We start from the raw sequence: 16772 nt of genomic DNA on the forward strand, positions 1-16772 counted from the left end.
ATCTTTCATGATATTGGGGAAGTTTTCTGTCAGCAAGTCTTCAGTGATCCTCTCTGTGTTTTCTGTTTTCTCCCCCTGTTCTGGAACTCCAATCACTCGCAAATTTTTGCTTTTGATTGTATCCCACATAACTCTCAGGGTCTCTTCATTTTTCATTGTTCTTTTTTCTGAGTTTTCCTCAAACAGTTGTATCCAAGTGCTTGTCTTCAATTCCACTGATCCTGTCTTCCACTGTTTCAGATCTGCTCCTCAGCCCTTCTGTGACACCGTCCCTTTCTGAAATCTTGTTTATATTTTGGATTTCTAATTGTTGTTTTTGTATAATTTCTAGTTGTGAATTTATTTTGGCATTTTGTTCCTGCATTGTTTTCCTGAATTCTTCCAATGTTTGTCTGTATTTTCCATGAATTTGTCTGTTTTTTCCTCATTTTTGTCTGCTTTTTGGTTCAACTCTTGGAGAATTCTGAGTATTAGAGATTTGAATTCCCTATCCGGTAGCTCTAGTGCCTTTTCTTCCACTGGAAAATCATCTGGTGTTTTATTTTGGACACCTACTGGAGCCATCCTGTCCTGGTTTTGTAAATGTTTTGATATTGTCTGCTGTCTTCGTGGCATTCAGTAGTTATTTTTCTCGTTTATTGATCGTAGATTTGTTTGTTTTGTCCTTTTTTTTATTTGGCTATGTCTGAGCAGGTGGACTGTGTGTTCTTTGTTGTTTGTTCGTCTGTGTGCATGATACTTTTGCCTCCTTCTCCAATTGGCAGTCTCAGTCGCTCCAATATGGTACAGCAGGGCAGGTCTAGCTGAAGAGGTGTTACTGGGATGGGTTGTTTGTGGCACTTACTACAGCCACCAGGGTGGGTCGGTAATCAGTACCGGGCAGGTTCCAGTAGGCCGTGAATGTGCTGCTTGGTAGTGTGATGTTAAGCGCATGGTGCAGGTAGGCAGGATGTAGGGGGGAGATTGTTATGTGTGGAGCTAAGATGGATATGGGAGAGAGGAGAGAGGAATAGGAGCCAAAAACATTCAAAGAAAACAAAAGAATGCTAGGGGAGCTTGCCTTTGGAGTGGAGAGATGAGAGGCTATGAAAAGGAGAAAAACAAAAAGGGGAAGAAGAAGAAAAAAGAAAAGAAAAGAATGAATAAATAAAAATCAGAAAGGGAAAAGAACAGCAAAGTTCCCAGGGATCCCACCGGTGTGGGTATGAGGTCTGGGGAAGTTGTTCTTAGGTATTGTAGTATCGTCTGGCTAGAAGGCATGGAGGTATTCAGCACCAGGTATTCAGGGAACAGAAAGAGAAGGAAGGTATAGAGAGACAAGAAACTTTGTAATGAAGAAAGACAAAAAGGGAAAAAGAGAGGAAAGAAAACAAAACAAATTAAAAAAAAAAAGAACAAGAAAAGCCCCCCCAAAAAACAGGAAAGATTAAAAAAAAAAAACCACAAAAAAAGAAATGCTCTCAGGTATCCTTCTGTGTGTCTGCGCAAGCCGAGGGAGTGGGTTCTAAGCCACGCTGCACCGCCTGGCCATAACGGGCTCCCAACTCAAGAAAAGGAAAAGAAAACAAACAATTGAAAACAAACAAACAAAAGCCCCGGGATCCCACCAGCGTGGCAGCCCAGACCGGGAAGCAGTCCCACACTCGAACGGAGCTCTGCAGCCCCTCAGGAAGAAGCAAAGATGGCGCACGGAGACTGGTATTTGAGCAAAAGGAGGGGGAGGTGGTGAGAGGTAAGGAAGAAATCAAAAGAAGCAGAAAAAAGATCAGCACCAGCAGCCAACAAATGGCACTCAGAGAGCCAGCTAGTGCGGGTGGGTGGAATCCAAGCAGCCAGCGCTTCCCGGACAAGAGACTGTGTCTGCCGGAAGCAGAGGCGGCCAAGTGGGGGTGAAGAAGGGTGGGGTGTGGGAAAGCATATATCACAAATTACCAGAGCTCCGCAGCCCCTCAGGAAGAAGCAAAGATGGCGCACGGAGCCAGGTATTTGAGCGAAAGGAGGTGGAGGTGGTGAGAGGTAAGGAAGAAATCAAAAGAAGCGGAAAAAAGCGACACCAGCAGCCAACAAATGGCACTCAGAGAGCCAGCTAGTGCGGGTCGGTGGAATCCAAGCAGCCAGCGCTTCCCGGACAAGAGACTGTGGCCGCGGGAAGCAGAGGAGGCCGAGCTGGGGTGAAGAAGGGTCGGGGGTGGGAAAGTGTATATTGCAAATTACCTGTTGTTTTGTCTCCCGCTGGAATGTCCGTGAAGCTGCTTTCTCGTACCCCCTGTTTGCTGGTCTCCGCTAGGAGTCCAAGATGGGGATCCGTGCTGCGTTAGCTGATAGAAGACCTCTGCAAGAATCTCTCCTTGTTTCCGTTCTCTGTCAGTTTTCTCACTCCATTTGGTGCTTGGGTGAGTTCTTTATCTGTTCATTTGATGTTGTAGGGTTTCAGGATTGCTGTTTTCTCTGTTCAGCTTCGTTTTTCCGATCTTTGCTGTGGAGGGACGGCGTGGTGCTTCTGCCTAGAGCGCCATTTTGCCGTTAGTCCTCATGTAAAGATTTTTGTGTGGACATAAGTTGTCATATCTCTGAGATAAATACCTAGGAGCGAGGTTTCTGAATTTTGTAAGAAGTGTGTGTTTAACTCTGTAAGAAATTACCAAACTGTTTTTCAAAGTAACTGTATGTACCATTTTTGATTCCTGTAACCAGTATATGAGGCTCCAGTTTCTCCATATTCTCACCAACATTGTTATTGTCTAATTTACCATTGTGTATCTTCTTTGATCAAGTGTCTGCTCAAATTCTTTGCGGATTTTTTTTAATTGGGCAATTTTTTTTTAATTAAAGAGTTTTGAGAGTTCTTTATATATTATGGTTACCAGCTCTTTATCAGAGATGTGTTTTGCAAATATCTTTTCCGAGTCTGTGATTTGTCTTTTTATTTTTTTAACACTGTCTTTCAAAGAGCAAAACATTTTTAATGAAGTCCAATCAACCAATTTTTTTCTTTTAAAAGTTCATGCTTTTATTAGTCCAAAGGACTAATTGTCCACAGCTACCAAGGCCTCCACCGGACTGAGTCCAGTACAGCTAGATGGTGCCCGGCTACCACCAGTGACTGCTCTGACCGGGATCACAACAGAGGGTCCTGGACAGAGCTGGAGAAGGATGTAGAACAAAATTCTAACACACACAAAAAAAGACCAGATTTACTGGCCTGAAAGAGACTGGAAAAACCCTGAGAGTATAGCCCCCAGACACCCTTTTAGCTCAGTGTTGAAGTCACTTCCGAGGTTCACTGTTCAGCCTGGGATTGGACAGCCCCATAAAACAAAACAGGACTAATGAGGCACAGCAGTCCAGGGACAAAGACTAGAAGGCAGAAGGGGACAGGAAAGCTGGTGATAGAGAACCCAAGGTTGAGTAAGGACTGTGTTGACATGTAGTGGGGTTGTTAACCATTGTCATAGGGCAACATGTGTACTGAGTGTTTAATGAGAAACTATTTTGTTCTGTAAACCTTCATCTAAAGTGAGACTAGCAGCACAACTGGAAGAACGTAATCGATGTCACTGAATTGTGCATGTAAAAATTTTTGAAATGGTGTATCTTTGGCTATGTATGTTTTCACCAAAAAAAAAAAGGTCGAGAAGGGAAAAAGTTCACAGTTTTTGTATACTATCTAAGAAATATTTGCCTAACCCAAGGTCATGAAGACTTTCTTATATTTTTTTTCTAGAAGTTTTATGGTTTACATTTCAGTCTGATTCATTTTAAGTCGATTTTTATATATTGTGTGAAGTATAGGTTGAGATTTGTAATTTGATATGAATACGTCCTATTGTTCCAGCACCATTTGTTGAAAAGACTATCCTTTTTCCATTGAATTACCCTGGCATCTTTGTCAACAGTCAGTTGACCATATGCATGTGGATCTATTGCTGGACTCTACTGTTTTCTATTGATGTATGTATTTATCTTTTTACTATCACCATACTGTCTTGATCACTGTAGCTTTATAAGTCTTGAAATAAGCTGATGTGAGTCCTCCAACTTTATTTTTCTTTTTCAAAATTGTTTTGGTTATCTTTGGGCCTTTGCTTTTCCATGTAAATTTTAGAATCCAATTTGTTAATTTCTATAAGGAAATGTACTGGGATTTTGTTTGGGGTTGAATTTTAATCTGTAGATCAGTTTGGGAGAGAATTGCAATCCTGACAATATTGAGTGTTCTGATCCATGAACACAGTATAGCTCTCCAGTTATTCAGTTATTTTTATATTTCTCTCATCAGTGTTTATTGTACTTTTCAGCGTACAAATCTTGCACATACTTTATTAGATTGATTCCTATGTATTTCATGTTTCTTGGTGCTGTTGTAAATGGTGCTTTTAAAAATTTTAGTCCCCAGTTGTTCATTGCCAGTATATAAAAATACAGTTGATATTTAGGTATTGATCTTATATTCTCCAGCTTTGCTAAAATCACTTATTAGGTCTAGTAGTTTATTGTGTAGATTCTTTTGAATCTTCTACATAGGTAATTATGTGTTCTGTGAATAAAGAACATTTTATTCCTTCTTTCCAAACTGTATGTGTCTTATTTCTTTTCTATCTCTTACCACACTAGCAAGGCTCTCTACGAGTACAATGTTGAATAGAAGTGGTAAGAGCGGACATCCATGCCTTGTTCTTGATCTTATGGGGAAGCATTTAGTCTTGTACCATTAAGTATGACTTAAATTGATTTCTCACAGATTGCCTTTATCAGACCGAGGAAGTTTCCTTCTATTCCTGGTTTACTGAGATTAAAAAAAAATCATGAATGAATGTTGAATGAATGCCAGATGTTATTGCTGTATTTATTGAAATAACCATATGGGTTTTCTTCCTTCGGCTGTCGATAACATTAATGGCATTGTTTGATTTGTGAATGTTGAACCATCCTTGCATTCCTAGGCTCAACCCCATGTGGCCATTATGTATTAATTTATGGAGAATTTGTGGTTAGATGCCACGAAGTGGGTGACAGTTCCTTAACCATATGTGTGGTATATAGGTCACTAGAACCTCTTCCATCCTTGTTCAGGGGAGTGCTAACTTTCTGGTCTGTCCATCCAGCACAGATGACATGTTATTGCTTCATCTACATTTGGTCTTTAGGCTATCAACGAGAGTGAGGGGAAAGATAACAAACAGTGTCTGTGCACTAAGCACAGTTTATGTTGATTTCATTTAATCTCATTTAATGGGAAATTGAGGTCTCTCAAGTAATTTTTACCACCCAGGTCTTACAGCTAGTAAATGGCAGAGTCAGAATTTGAATGTAGGTTTTTTTGGTAAAACTCGTGTTCATCCTACTACATCATATTGCCTCTCTGGGAGTGAGTGTGAGTGTGTGTGTGTGTGAGAGAGAGAGAGAGAGAGAACTATGGGAGGAGGGGTGGGAGAGAGATTAATTGAGGCTGGAAAAGAGAAGAATGCTCTCCCACCTCATTGCCATCTAAAATCTGGGCTTTAGGTATGTCAGTAAGAACTTGGTTTGAATCTAAGCTCTGCCATTAACTTGATTTGTGGCAAATATATCTGTCTGAGCCTCATTAAATTTTTTTTACTGTAGCATTTTAACACGGGGTTATTATGAGGAATACAGATAATATACGTAAAGTGCCTTGCACATAGCATGCGCTCAATATAGTGGTATCCATTGTTGTTGTTAGGTGCCATGGAGTCAGTTCTGACTCATAGCGACCTCCGTACAGCAGAACGAAACAGTACCCTGTCCTGCGCCATCCTCACAATCATTGTTATGCTCGAGCCCATTGTTGCAGCCACTGTGTTGGTCCATCTCGTTGAGGGTCTTCCTCTTTTTCGCAGACCCTGTACTTTACGAAGCATGATGTCCTTCTCCAGGGACTGATCACTCCTGACAACATGTCCAAAGTATGTGAGACATAGTCATGCCATCTTTGCCTCTAAGGAGCATTCTGGCTGTACTTCTTCCAAGACAGATTTGTTCGTTTTTTTGGCAGTCCATGATATATTCAATATTCTTCACCAACACCATCATTCAAAGACATCAATTCTTCTTCGGTCTCCTTATTCATTTTCCAGCTTTCGCATGCATATGAGGCAATTGAAAACACTATGGCATGGCTTTTCCACACTTTAAAGAGAGGTTTGTTGCAGCAGATTTGCCCAATGCAATGCGTTGTTTGATTTCTTGACTGCTGCTTCCATGGGTGTTGATTGTGGATCCAAGTAAAATGAAATCCATGACAACTTCTTTTCTCTGTTTATCATGAAGTTGCTTATTGGTCCAGTTGAGGATTTTTGTTTTCTTTATGTTAAGGTGTAACCCATACTTAAGGTTGTGGTCTTTGCTCTTCATCAGTAAGTGCTTCAAGTCCTCTTCACTTTCAGCAAGCAAGCTTGTGTCATCTGCATATTGCAGGTTGTTAATAAGTCTTTATCCAATCCTGATGTCGCATTCTTCTTCATATAGTCCAGCTTCTCGGATTATTTGCTCAGCATACAGATTAAATAGGTATGGTGAAAGAATACAACCCTGACGCACACCTTTCCTAACTTTAAACCACGCCGTATCCCCTTGTTCTGTTTGAACATCTGCCTCTTGATCTATGTACAGTTTCCTCATGAGCACAATTAAGTGTTCTGGAATTCCCATTCTTCCCAGTGTTATTCATAGTTTGTTATGATCCACACAGTCGAATGCCTTAGCATAGTCAATACAACACAGACAAACATCTTTCTGGCATTTTTTGCTTTCAGCCAGTATCCATCTGACATCAGTAATGATACCCCTTGTTCCACATCCTCTTCTGAATCCGGCTTGAATTTCTGGCAGTTCCCTGTCGATACACTGCTGTAGCCTCTTTTGAATGATCTTCAGCAAGATTTTGCTTGCATGTGTTATTAATAATACTGTTCGATAATTTCCACATTTGGTTGGATCACCTTTCTTTGGAATAGGCATAAATATGGATCTCTTCCAGTTGGTTGGCCAGGTAGCTGTCTTCCAGATTTCTTGGCATAGACGAGTGAGTACTTCCAGAGCTGCATCCGTTTGTGGAAACATCTCAGTTGGTATTCCTGGAGCCTTGTTTTTCACCAGTGCCTTCAGTGCAGCTTGGACCTCTTCCTTCAGCAGCATTGGTTCCTGATCATATGCTACCTCCTGAAATGGTTGAACGTCGACCATTTCTTTTTGGTATAGTGACTCTGTGTATTCCTTCCACCTGTTTTTGGTGCTTCGTGCATTGTTTAATATTTTCTCCGTCGAATCCTTCACTATTGCAACTTGAGGCTTAAGTTTTTTCTTCGGTTCTTTCAGCTTGAGAAATGCTAAGTGTGTTCTTGCCTTTTGGATTTCTAACTCCAGGTCTTTGCGCATGTCATTATAATACTTTACTTTGTCTTCTCAAGCCGCCCTTTGAAATTTTGTGTTCGGCTCTTTTCCTTCATCGTTTCTTCCATTTGCTTTAGCTACTTGATGTTCAAGAGCAACTTTCAGAATCTCTTCTTTTTTTTATTTTTAACTCATTTGTTTTATTGACTATCGTCAGAGGTAAAGTAAACAAGTCTAATGGGATGTATGGTTGATTAAATTGGCTAGAATTTTGTTTGATTATATTTTCACCCTGTCCTGGACTTTGGAATCAAGGAGATTACAAAATTATATACATTAATTTTGTTTATCATCCTATTTACAACATCACACCTGACTTAATTTTGAGTAGATAATCTTTCTAGTTACCTTTCTTCAGAGAATAAACATCTGCTCAAATGCATTTCAGCATTTTAATTGTGTTACTTGGAATAGTTCAACTACATAGTACAAAGCTCAGCATATTCAGTTTCAGACAGAATGAGGACAAGTGATTGTTGACTCTGATGGATATTTTCCCAATTCTAGAAGAGTGGTTTCTTTTCTTCTTTGCAATATTTTACTTCATTCCATATGGCTGCAACAATGGGCTCAAGCATAACAACAATCGTGAGGATGACACAGGATCTGGCAGTGTTTCCTTCTCTTGTATGTTGGGTCGCTATGAGTCACAGCCGACTTGACAGCACCTAACAACAACATCCAGACTCTAAGAAAGGCAAAATATAAGCACATTAGGAGTAAAAGTAAAATGATTTTATTATTATTATGAATATAACCGGTAGAACGATGTTCATGTTGCTATGGTGGTTTACAATTTAGAAAGCATTTTTTATATATTTTAATTTAGCTGATCTTAATAGCTACCACCATACCCAAGAATAGGTCAAGCAATAGAAGTTGAGAAAATCATACACGTGGTACATGGAATTTGGAAGTTACTACATTTTGTGCTGTTTAGACCATCTTTGAGCCAGAACTTACTTATCCATGAAATGGGAATATGAATAGCTACCTTATGGAGCTGTTGGAAGATTTAAGTGAGAAATTGTTTCTAAAGTTCTGTCAAAGTGCAAATGTTCAATATACATCATTCTATTTTAGTTTTTAAACTTATTAAGCGTAGAGAAGTGATTTCAATGTTGGTACTGAGGAGAAAGGGGTGATTAATCCTTCACTTAATGTTGATCAGCCCCCACACTAAGCCTTCCTAAGCAAACATACCATCTATGAAACTAGAGGATGCTTGTCAAGCGAATCCGCATTCAAGACAAGTCCTGTCTTTTCTCCCTCCCAGTTCCTCTGCCAACAAGATGGCTATGCCTGAACCAAGGCCAGGACTAGAACAAGGATAGTGAGTGACTTGTCTGGGGAGCAAAGTTTAAGAGAGTATCAGAGTCTCTTCTGACATCCATTTTGATCTTTTCTTTCTTTCCTGTTTTTTTTAATGACCTCTTGCTTGCTTCATGTATGATGTCCTTGATGTCATTCCACAGCTCATCTGGCCTTCGGTCATTAGTGTTCAGTGTGTCAGATCTATTCTTGAGATGGTATCCATTACTGTCATTGTTATTGATTTCCTACCATTAACATGCATTTTATAATGAAAATAATTAATTTGGGTTTGGAAAATGCCAAATGAGACTTTCTGTAGTTGTTCATTTAGTTGTTTTGCCTGAACAGCTACAACAAGTTCCTTTTTATAAAAATGGATTTAGTTTCCTCCACTTTTTACCCCTCTCTTCCCCAAGTCAAAGGAATACCAATGTATGTACTAAACTTATTTTCAGATTTGAGAAATTTAAAAAGTACTGCTGAAAGCTTTGGGCTTTCCTATGATTTGAAAGTGGTTGTCCCCAGCATGGAGAATTTGAGATGCCATTTTCATCTTTACATGAGCAGTCAACCATTTGTAGCTAACTTTAGTGCCTTAGCCCATGTAGATCTGACAGTTTATGACTTGGCAAGACTTTCTAATGACAAAAACTACTTTAGACTGTCTGGAGGTAATGATTGCTTTTTTCACTGAGATTATTTTGGTTATCACAAGTAGGGCCCGAAAGCTTCTGTGCTTGTTTAGTTAGGTCAGGAAGGTAGCAATGAGAAAAAAGGCTGATTCTGAGAAAGGGTATCAGGCCATAATCAAATAACCCTTCAGTGCCCAGGACCTCAGGAAGGCTGTTAGTGTCAGCTCCAGCAATCCGTAGCATTCTGAGCATTGATGCCAATGATTATGGGATTTCATAGCCGTATCCTTCCAGTTAAAAATGTTGTATGACAGATGGAAGTAAAGGAAAATCAGTTTTATTTTCAGAATTTTTGGAGACCATCACACTATCCCTCGATATTGTTATGAATCAGAATTGGTAATTATTAGTCTTTGTTTTGAATGCATTCCTTCTAGCCCTGAAGTCCTTAAGTAAATATGTTATACTTAGAGTTCAAACTGTGGTTTATGATGATGTTAGCAAGCTGATGTCTTGGTGAATACAATAAATAAGCTATGATCATCATATTTGTTGAGATATATCCAGGACTTCTTTGTGTTAGGGTGATATTTATTTTTTTGACTTATCTCTTCCATTTGCCTATTTTTTCTCAGTTATGTAACTGGGAAAATTTTTATAAATACATCTTACTGTTTCCCAAGCACATTGATCACATCATTTTGTTTAATGTTTGTATTACTTTATCCATTAACTAAAGTAGGTCTATGATGAGAAAAATTGACCTTGGGGATATATTTTCCTAAAGATCACCATTGGATGTTTTTTTAAGTCAATATCCAGAACCCAATTCTGATTTTTGTCCAATACTCTTTGCACAAGACCTCTGGGCCTTGGACCTTATCTGGCTGTTGAAATTTTGTTTGCCTCGTAAACTTTCAAAAACTAAATGTCTAATGACTACCTTTGTCCCCACTATTTGGATCAACATATGTGATTAGATGCCCATCTTAAAGAGAATTTATGAAATAATTAGTTGAGTGGGGATAAAGTTTTGGGAGTAACTTTTTCTGCCCTTCATACATGTTAACTATCCTGTCTAGATTGGGTAGATGGAGGGGCCCAATGTCCAAGCCAAGCAGGAATACCCAAAAACCGGTCATTATATTTTTGTGTAACTTTAACTACAGTGTAGGGCAATATGGTGAGGCCTAGCCTTATAAATTTGGCAGCGCCTCTTGACTAGCTGTTGTGTGTTAAACACTATTTTAGGCATTATAAGGACATAGAGATTAAAACAACAACAAAAACATGATCCCACCTCTTCAGGACCTCACAAGCTAGCAGACAATATGGAAACATATTTTCTCCCTCCTCCAGTTTATCCTCCCATCCTCTTGTTCTGCCAGCCGAATGATCTTTTGAAAACACATGCCCTTTCCCTGCTTAAAGCTTTCTGATATCTCCTTATTTCTCATAGGACCATGTCCATTGTTTCTTATCGGGACACATAAGGCCTTCTTTGATTTGGCCCAACTTTTTCTTCCTCCGTACCTACACCTCCACAGCATGCTCCAGGCACATACCACTCCTTGGGGTGCCCTGAACCTTTCATCATTTTTCATGTTTCTGGGCATTTGTTTACTCATGCTGGGTCCTCTGTCTGGAATGCTGTATTAGTCTGAGTCCTCTGAGAAGCAGACACTAAGGATTAACTGGGCAAGGATGTTATTGGAGGAATCACCTGTGGAGAGAAAATGGGGAGGGAGCTGGATAAAGGTGGGAGTGCCATAAGACCTTGATGCAAATCTGACCCCAAGTAAAGGGAAGAGTAGGTTAGGCAAAAGCCTTCTAGACTGCCCTACAGTCTAAGCAAGGTTCAGCAAAGCACTGGGGAGTCCAAAGTCAGCAGTCAGTGGAGTACTATACCTTTTTTTTCTTTCGTTGTTGTTGAGAATATACCCAGCAAAACATATACAATTCAACTATTTCTATATGTACAATTCATTGACATTAATTACGTTCCTTGAGTTGTGATTCCATTCTCACACTCCTTTTCTGAGTTGTTGTTCCTCGATTAATATAAACTCACTGACCCTAAGGTTCCCATCTAATCTTTTGAATTGCTGTTGTCACTTTGATCCCATATAGATAGTTCTTAAAAGAGCAGAATGCTCAAGGCAGACATTTTTTACTAGGCACTCTAAACTATTGCTTGGTTTTAAGAAGACTTCAGGGGATTTTTTTGGTTTAAGGTTTAAAGATTATCTCAGGGCAGTAGTTTCAGGGATTCATCCAGCCTCCATGGCTCCAAAAAGTCTGGAGTCCATGAGAATTTGAAATTCTGTTCTGTGTTTTTCCCCTTTTGATCAGGATTCTTCTATGGAATCTTTCATCAAAATGTTCAGTAATGGTAGCCGGGCACCATCCAATTCTTCTGGTCTCATGGCAGAGGAGACAGTTGTTCATGGAGGCAATTAGCCGCACATTCCATCTTCTCCTCCTATTCTTATAGAGTTCCATATCTTTTTGGAACAGTATCAAGGATACTGTACTCCGTATCCCTGCTGCATTCAGTCATTGTATGCGGGCAGCCCGTGGAAGGCATGGCTTCAGCACGGACAGAAGATGAATTTCCTGAGATCAATTTCCGAGGCAGCAGCTGGGGTCCTTGGTCCATATGCTACCTGTAGTTGGAGATCTTTGAGTTGCATCCACAAATGCCTTTCTTCCTCTGTTTAATTTCTTTCTCCTCATCCTTTGGGCCAGCTTTAAATATTTCCTCTGCTGGAGAACTTTTCCTTGAAGGAAAATCTCAAAATGTCATATGATGGTCCCACCGCCTAGAATGATCACCCTAATACAGTCATTTAATTAAGACTCAACTCAAGCATCACCGCATCCAGAAAGCCTTCTCGATTTTCACCCTATGCAGCTGGGTTGCGGCCCTTCCTCTTGTCTCCCACAGCATCTTGTCTCACTGTATTACTATTATTAGCTTACTTGTCTGTCTTCCCACTAGACTGTGAATCCCTTGAGGATAAGATATATATATATTTACCATCTTTGGGCCCCTGCTAGGACTGAACACCTTGTGTGTGCTCAGGGAATTTTTGTTGAATGAATGAATGCATTTCTAGGACTTGGACAGGCAGATCTAGGGAGAAAAAAGTTGAGGCAGAATGAACTGCTTGGGCAAAGAACCATGGAAGGGGCAGAATGAAGGATTTACTCTGTAGTTAGTGAATGCCTTTTTTTTTCTTTTTTTGAAAATATATATGTCTTGCCCATAAGCTGTCATTTTAGGGAAAGTATATTATGATGCAAAACGGGGGAAAGGAGTGTCTTCCTGGAAGTTGAAAATGATTCATATTTAAGAACTTTGTTGACAAAAATGTTTTGAGTATTTCTTGAGAGACTTCTTTCCTGAGAGGAAACAGAGTTGACGGAAATGGAATTTTACTGCTGCCGGGAAAAGTGCGATAAATATCGACTGCTACCAGAATAGAAATTTCCATAGAGTGAAGAGATTTCAAAGTCCCAGCTAATGGCTCATATGTATTTAGTATTCATTGCTGCTGAACTGTAATTCTGTAATGGAATTTGACAATTTTGTCAGTCCAACCTGTAATGTATGAATTAGTAGAGACCCATTCATCTTGATGTTTGCTGATTATGCCCGATGTTGGTCATCTTTTTGATGCAAAGAAACAGAGCTGTTTGGGATCCCAACTCTCAGCATCTGCTAACAGCCACCTACCACTGCTACATGTTGTCAGAGGATATAGACCTGTTGAGGATAAGGCCTGACAAAAGTTCTGTTTATGAGCAACTAAAGGTTTAGTCCCTGATCCTATGTGATGTTCTACCCTGGTGACCTGGGTTGGACCATGTATGAGGCCTGAGAAAATTCAAACCTGTTGCCGTCGAGTCGAATTCCGACTCATAGTGACCCTATAGGACAGAGTAGAACTGCCCCATAGGGTTTCCAAGGCTGTCATCTTTATGGAAGCAATCTGCCACATCTTTCTCCTGTGGAGTGGCTGGTGGGTTCGAACCACTGACCTTTCAGTTAGCAGCCTAGCAGTTAACCACTGAGCTACCAGGGCTCTTAAATACATGGTAGGGGAGTTTTATTATTATGCAGTAGAAACAGGAGTCTGAGGGTAAAATCTTAACACTTTTGCTTGAGTAAGGTCTCTATGTGTCAGAATCTACTTGATGGCACACAGCAACAACATCAAAGCAAGTTGTTCACCATGCATTTGTTGGGCACCTGTTCTGTGATAGTGTAGTATGGTACTCTAGGGAACTGAGCTGGTATGGCCCATACTGTAATTAACCTAACACACATAATTACTGATACCCGTCTCTTCTCTCAGACAGTTCATTTTGGCTTGTAGATAAGCAAAATCACCTGCTTCTCCACTATATTTGAACCTCATGTGGAATATCTGTTCCTCTCTTTTTCATTGAGCCATGTCCCTCACCTTCGAATTTCTGTTATAATTTATTTTAAGGTTACATATATCTAGCTTAAGAAAAAAGTCCCAGACATGTGAAAACAAGATGGATGCATGACGTGTTCCTCCTTCCCTTGATTTTGTTGATCAGATTGGGAAACTGTTTGACCCTACAGCTCTTGCCTTCCACATCCTTTCTTCCCTTTTAATGGAATAGTTCACGTGGTATATTATCCCTTTTATTCTTTTATTACCAACAGAGTTGTTAATTTCATCGTAGAGTGTCTCTTTTTTCATGTCGAGTTGACACACATCTCTTTTAACCATCTTCCTCCTTTCTCTTCCAACTCTTGCCCTCTTACATCAAAAACTGTCCCCTCCTCACTTCTCTATCCCATTTGAAAGCCAAATGATGACTGATAAGGACTAGAATATTACTATTGATAGATGTGTGTACCAAGGCAAAGGAAAGCCATAAATTAAAATAAGAAATTCGTAATTACAAGTGTAAAGTCCCAAAGGCATCTCATACGCAATATATCCAAATCTGACCTCACTCTCTGTGTCCTCTCCTTTAAGCTTTCTCCTCTTGGAGTCCCTCTGGAAGTTTCTTGAGGCTGGAAGTCAACCTCAAAATGTTTTTCAAGTGAATTTATTTCTTCTTTCTCATTCTCACTCCCACTGTCCGTACCTTGGGCAAGAAAGTGCAACTCAAATCCTACCTAATATAACAAATATCTTTGTAACAACAAATCTTCTAAGTTGTAAGTGATAACCCATTTGCATCCTGAGCTATAATATTACCTATCTCAAAGGATTTTTGTGAGGACTCTAGGCGATAATAAACAGTGCCTGACTTATGCTAGAGGAACAAAAAAAATGTTAGCCATAGTTGCTGTTATTGTTCATTTTAAGAAATAGCTGTATGCAATTAAGTTTTATACAACCAAAAACTTTACATGGAGCTTGGCAATTTGCTGAAATGGAAGACCTGACTTTAAAAACCAAAACGCAATAAGAGTTCTTTAAAATAGCAGGAGCGCAATATCCTATCTCTAAAATAGCAGGTGAGCAATGCCATATCTGTGCCATATGCAAGACTGGGTAGTACTAGGGGCATGAAGCAAACAAAGAAATGTTGCATTTTCTGCCCTGTAGAAGCTGACATACTAATAGAGGGAAACAAGCGAAACACTGATACAGCCACACAGACACACATGAGGCCAGACATGGTGCATCTGCACTACTCTCTGCACACCTAACAGTCAGTGATTCCCCAAATGGCTAAGGCTGCTGTCCCAGACTCAATTCCTCCAGGACCCCTGGACGTAAGATATTTGTTATATTAGGTAGGATTTGAGTTGCACTTTCTGCCTCAGGTTCTCGTTGTTTGAAAAGGGCCCTTGGAAAACACCAGTCACCAGTGACTGGGGGGATGCTTATGGAGATAGTGATTTCTCAAGGATCAGTCATATATAATCATTTGGGAAAAAATAAACACATAATTTCTTTGCTGTTCTTTTGTTAGTAAAGTGGCTGTGTGTGGAACAAAGACCTTGGTTTGGCCTTTTATCTCTGTTTCTGAAAATAGCCCTTGAAATTACCCAACAATCAAAATGCCTTTTGTTTTCTGAAATAGCCAGGCAACACGTAAACTTGTATAAATGAATTTGGAGCCCCCAGCTCCACCCTGGCAACAGACCTCAGAAAGGGAGGGGGCATGATATAGTCAGTTATGCATGTTCATTGACTGGATCAATCATAACTGTACATTAAGGCCCCAGTCATGCATATGCCTTGGGCCCCAATGACTACAGGACCTTGAATCTTGGAGCTTTCTCTTTTGAGGCTTCTTGGATTGGTGAGAACACCATGCATGGGAGAGAGTACATCATATCCCTGGGGACAGTGTAAGCCTCCTGCTCCAGGACCTCTCCCAGACCTTGCCTCACGCATCTCTTTGCATGTATCCTTTCTGTTTATAATAAATGGGTAACTAAGTATAGGTAGTCTCTGTGTGTTCTGTGAGTCATTATAGTGAATTATTGAACCAACTAGGGGGCACTGAGAGCCAGCAGAGAGGCTGCCATTTGCCTGTTTGGTAGGGGATAGAAGAGCAGAGTCTTAACAGGTGGAGACCCAACTCTGGGTGGTTAGGGTCAGAGGGAGAAAGTGCCACATGAGTGGTTGGTATCAGGATGATGAAGTGGGAAAGTGGGGATAGGAGTTGTCGTCACGTTTTGGGAATTAGCCTTATGTCGGTTATTATTAATGCACCGTGGCATTTTCTTCAAGTTGACACTTCATTAATAACTTATCTAGTGAGATTTTTTTTTTTTGAGCAGGGGGGATGCTTCAAGACTATTTGTTGTTGCAGTTGTTTTTTATCCCAGGCTCCTACTTCCTGTGATAGTCTGAGCCCTGTAGAACAATTTAGTGGCTGATAGTCGGCAGATACTGCAGATGAAGTAATGTGTTTTCTTGTCAGGTAAAATTTACAAGGCTGCTGCTCAACTTGACAGAAAGAATGAGCTAGAAGCACCTCCTAAAAAGAAAAACATTTCAGAGGCAACTTGGGACTTTTCCTTTCTCATTTCCCAACTGTGTCCTCCTGTGTCTTGACAAAATTCCACACTTCGCCAAGGGCCATGCTGATCTCCAGGTTAATGCTCTATCTAGTATTATTGTTCTCCAAAGAATCTCCAGATTGGTGTCCTGCTCACCCTGAGGAAGGTTCTTCAAAGGTGTTTTTTTCTTTTCTTGTCTGAAGAGCACGAAGCAGTAACAAGACTACTGGCCAGCTGAGAAACCAGGTTGATCCTGGAAATAGAAATGTATTATAATACCTAAGGTTGTGCAGTTTTATTCTGAGCATATGGCATTTGGTTACACCTTCACTTCCCATAATGGAAGTAAACGAAACATAACGAAAGTGGTGCGATGGCAGAGGATTGGGTCCCAAATTTGTCTG

General features: G+C 40.2%; 1 protein-coding gene and 1 non-coding gene across 11 annotated transcripts in view; one reads left to right on the plus strand and one right to left on the minus strand.

Moving 5' to 3' along the window:
• ATP11C (ATPase phospholipid transporting 11C) overlaps positions 1 to 16772 on the plus strand; it is a 182191-nt gene that overhangs the window by 44015 nt on the left and 121404 nt on the right. The window lies entirely within an intron of this gene.
• On the minus strand, positions 4980 to 5108 carry LOC111821360 (U6atac minor spliceosomal RNA). The gene has a single exon (XR_002824790.1). It is a non-coding gene; the product is annotated as a U6atac minor spliceosomal RNA (small nuclear RNA).

The sequence above is a fragment of the Trichechus manatus genome, unplaced genomic scaffold, assembly GCF_000243295.1.
Source record: "Trichechus manatus latirostris isolate Lorelei unplaced genomic scaffold, TriManLat1.0 scaffold00079, whole genome shotgun sequence".
Taxonomy (NCBI): Eukaryota; Metazoa; Chordata; class Mammalia; order Sirenia; family Trichechidae; genus Trichechus; species Trichechus manatus.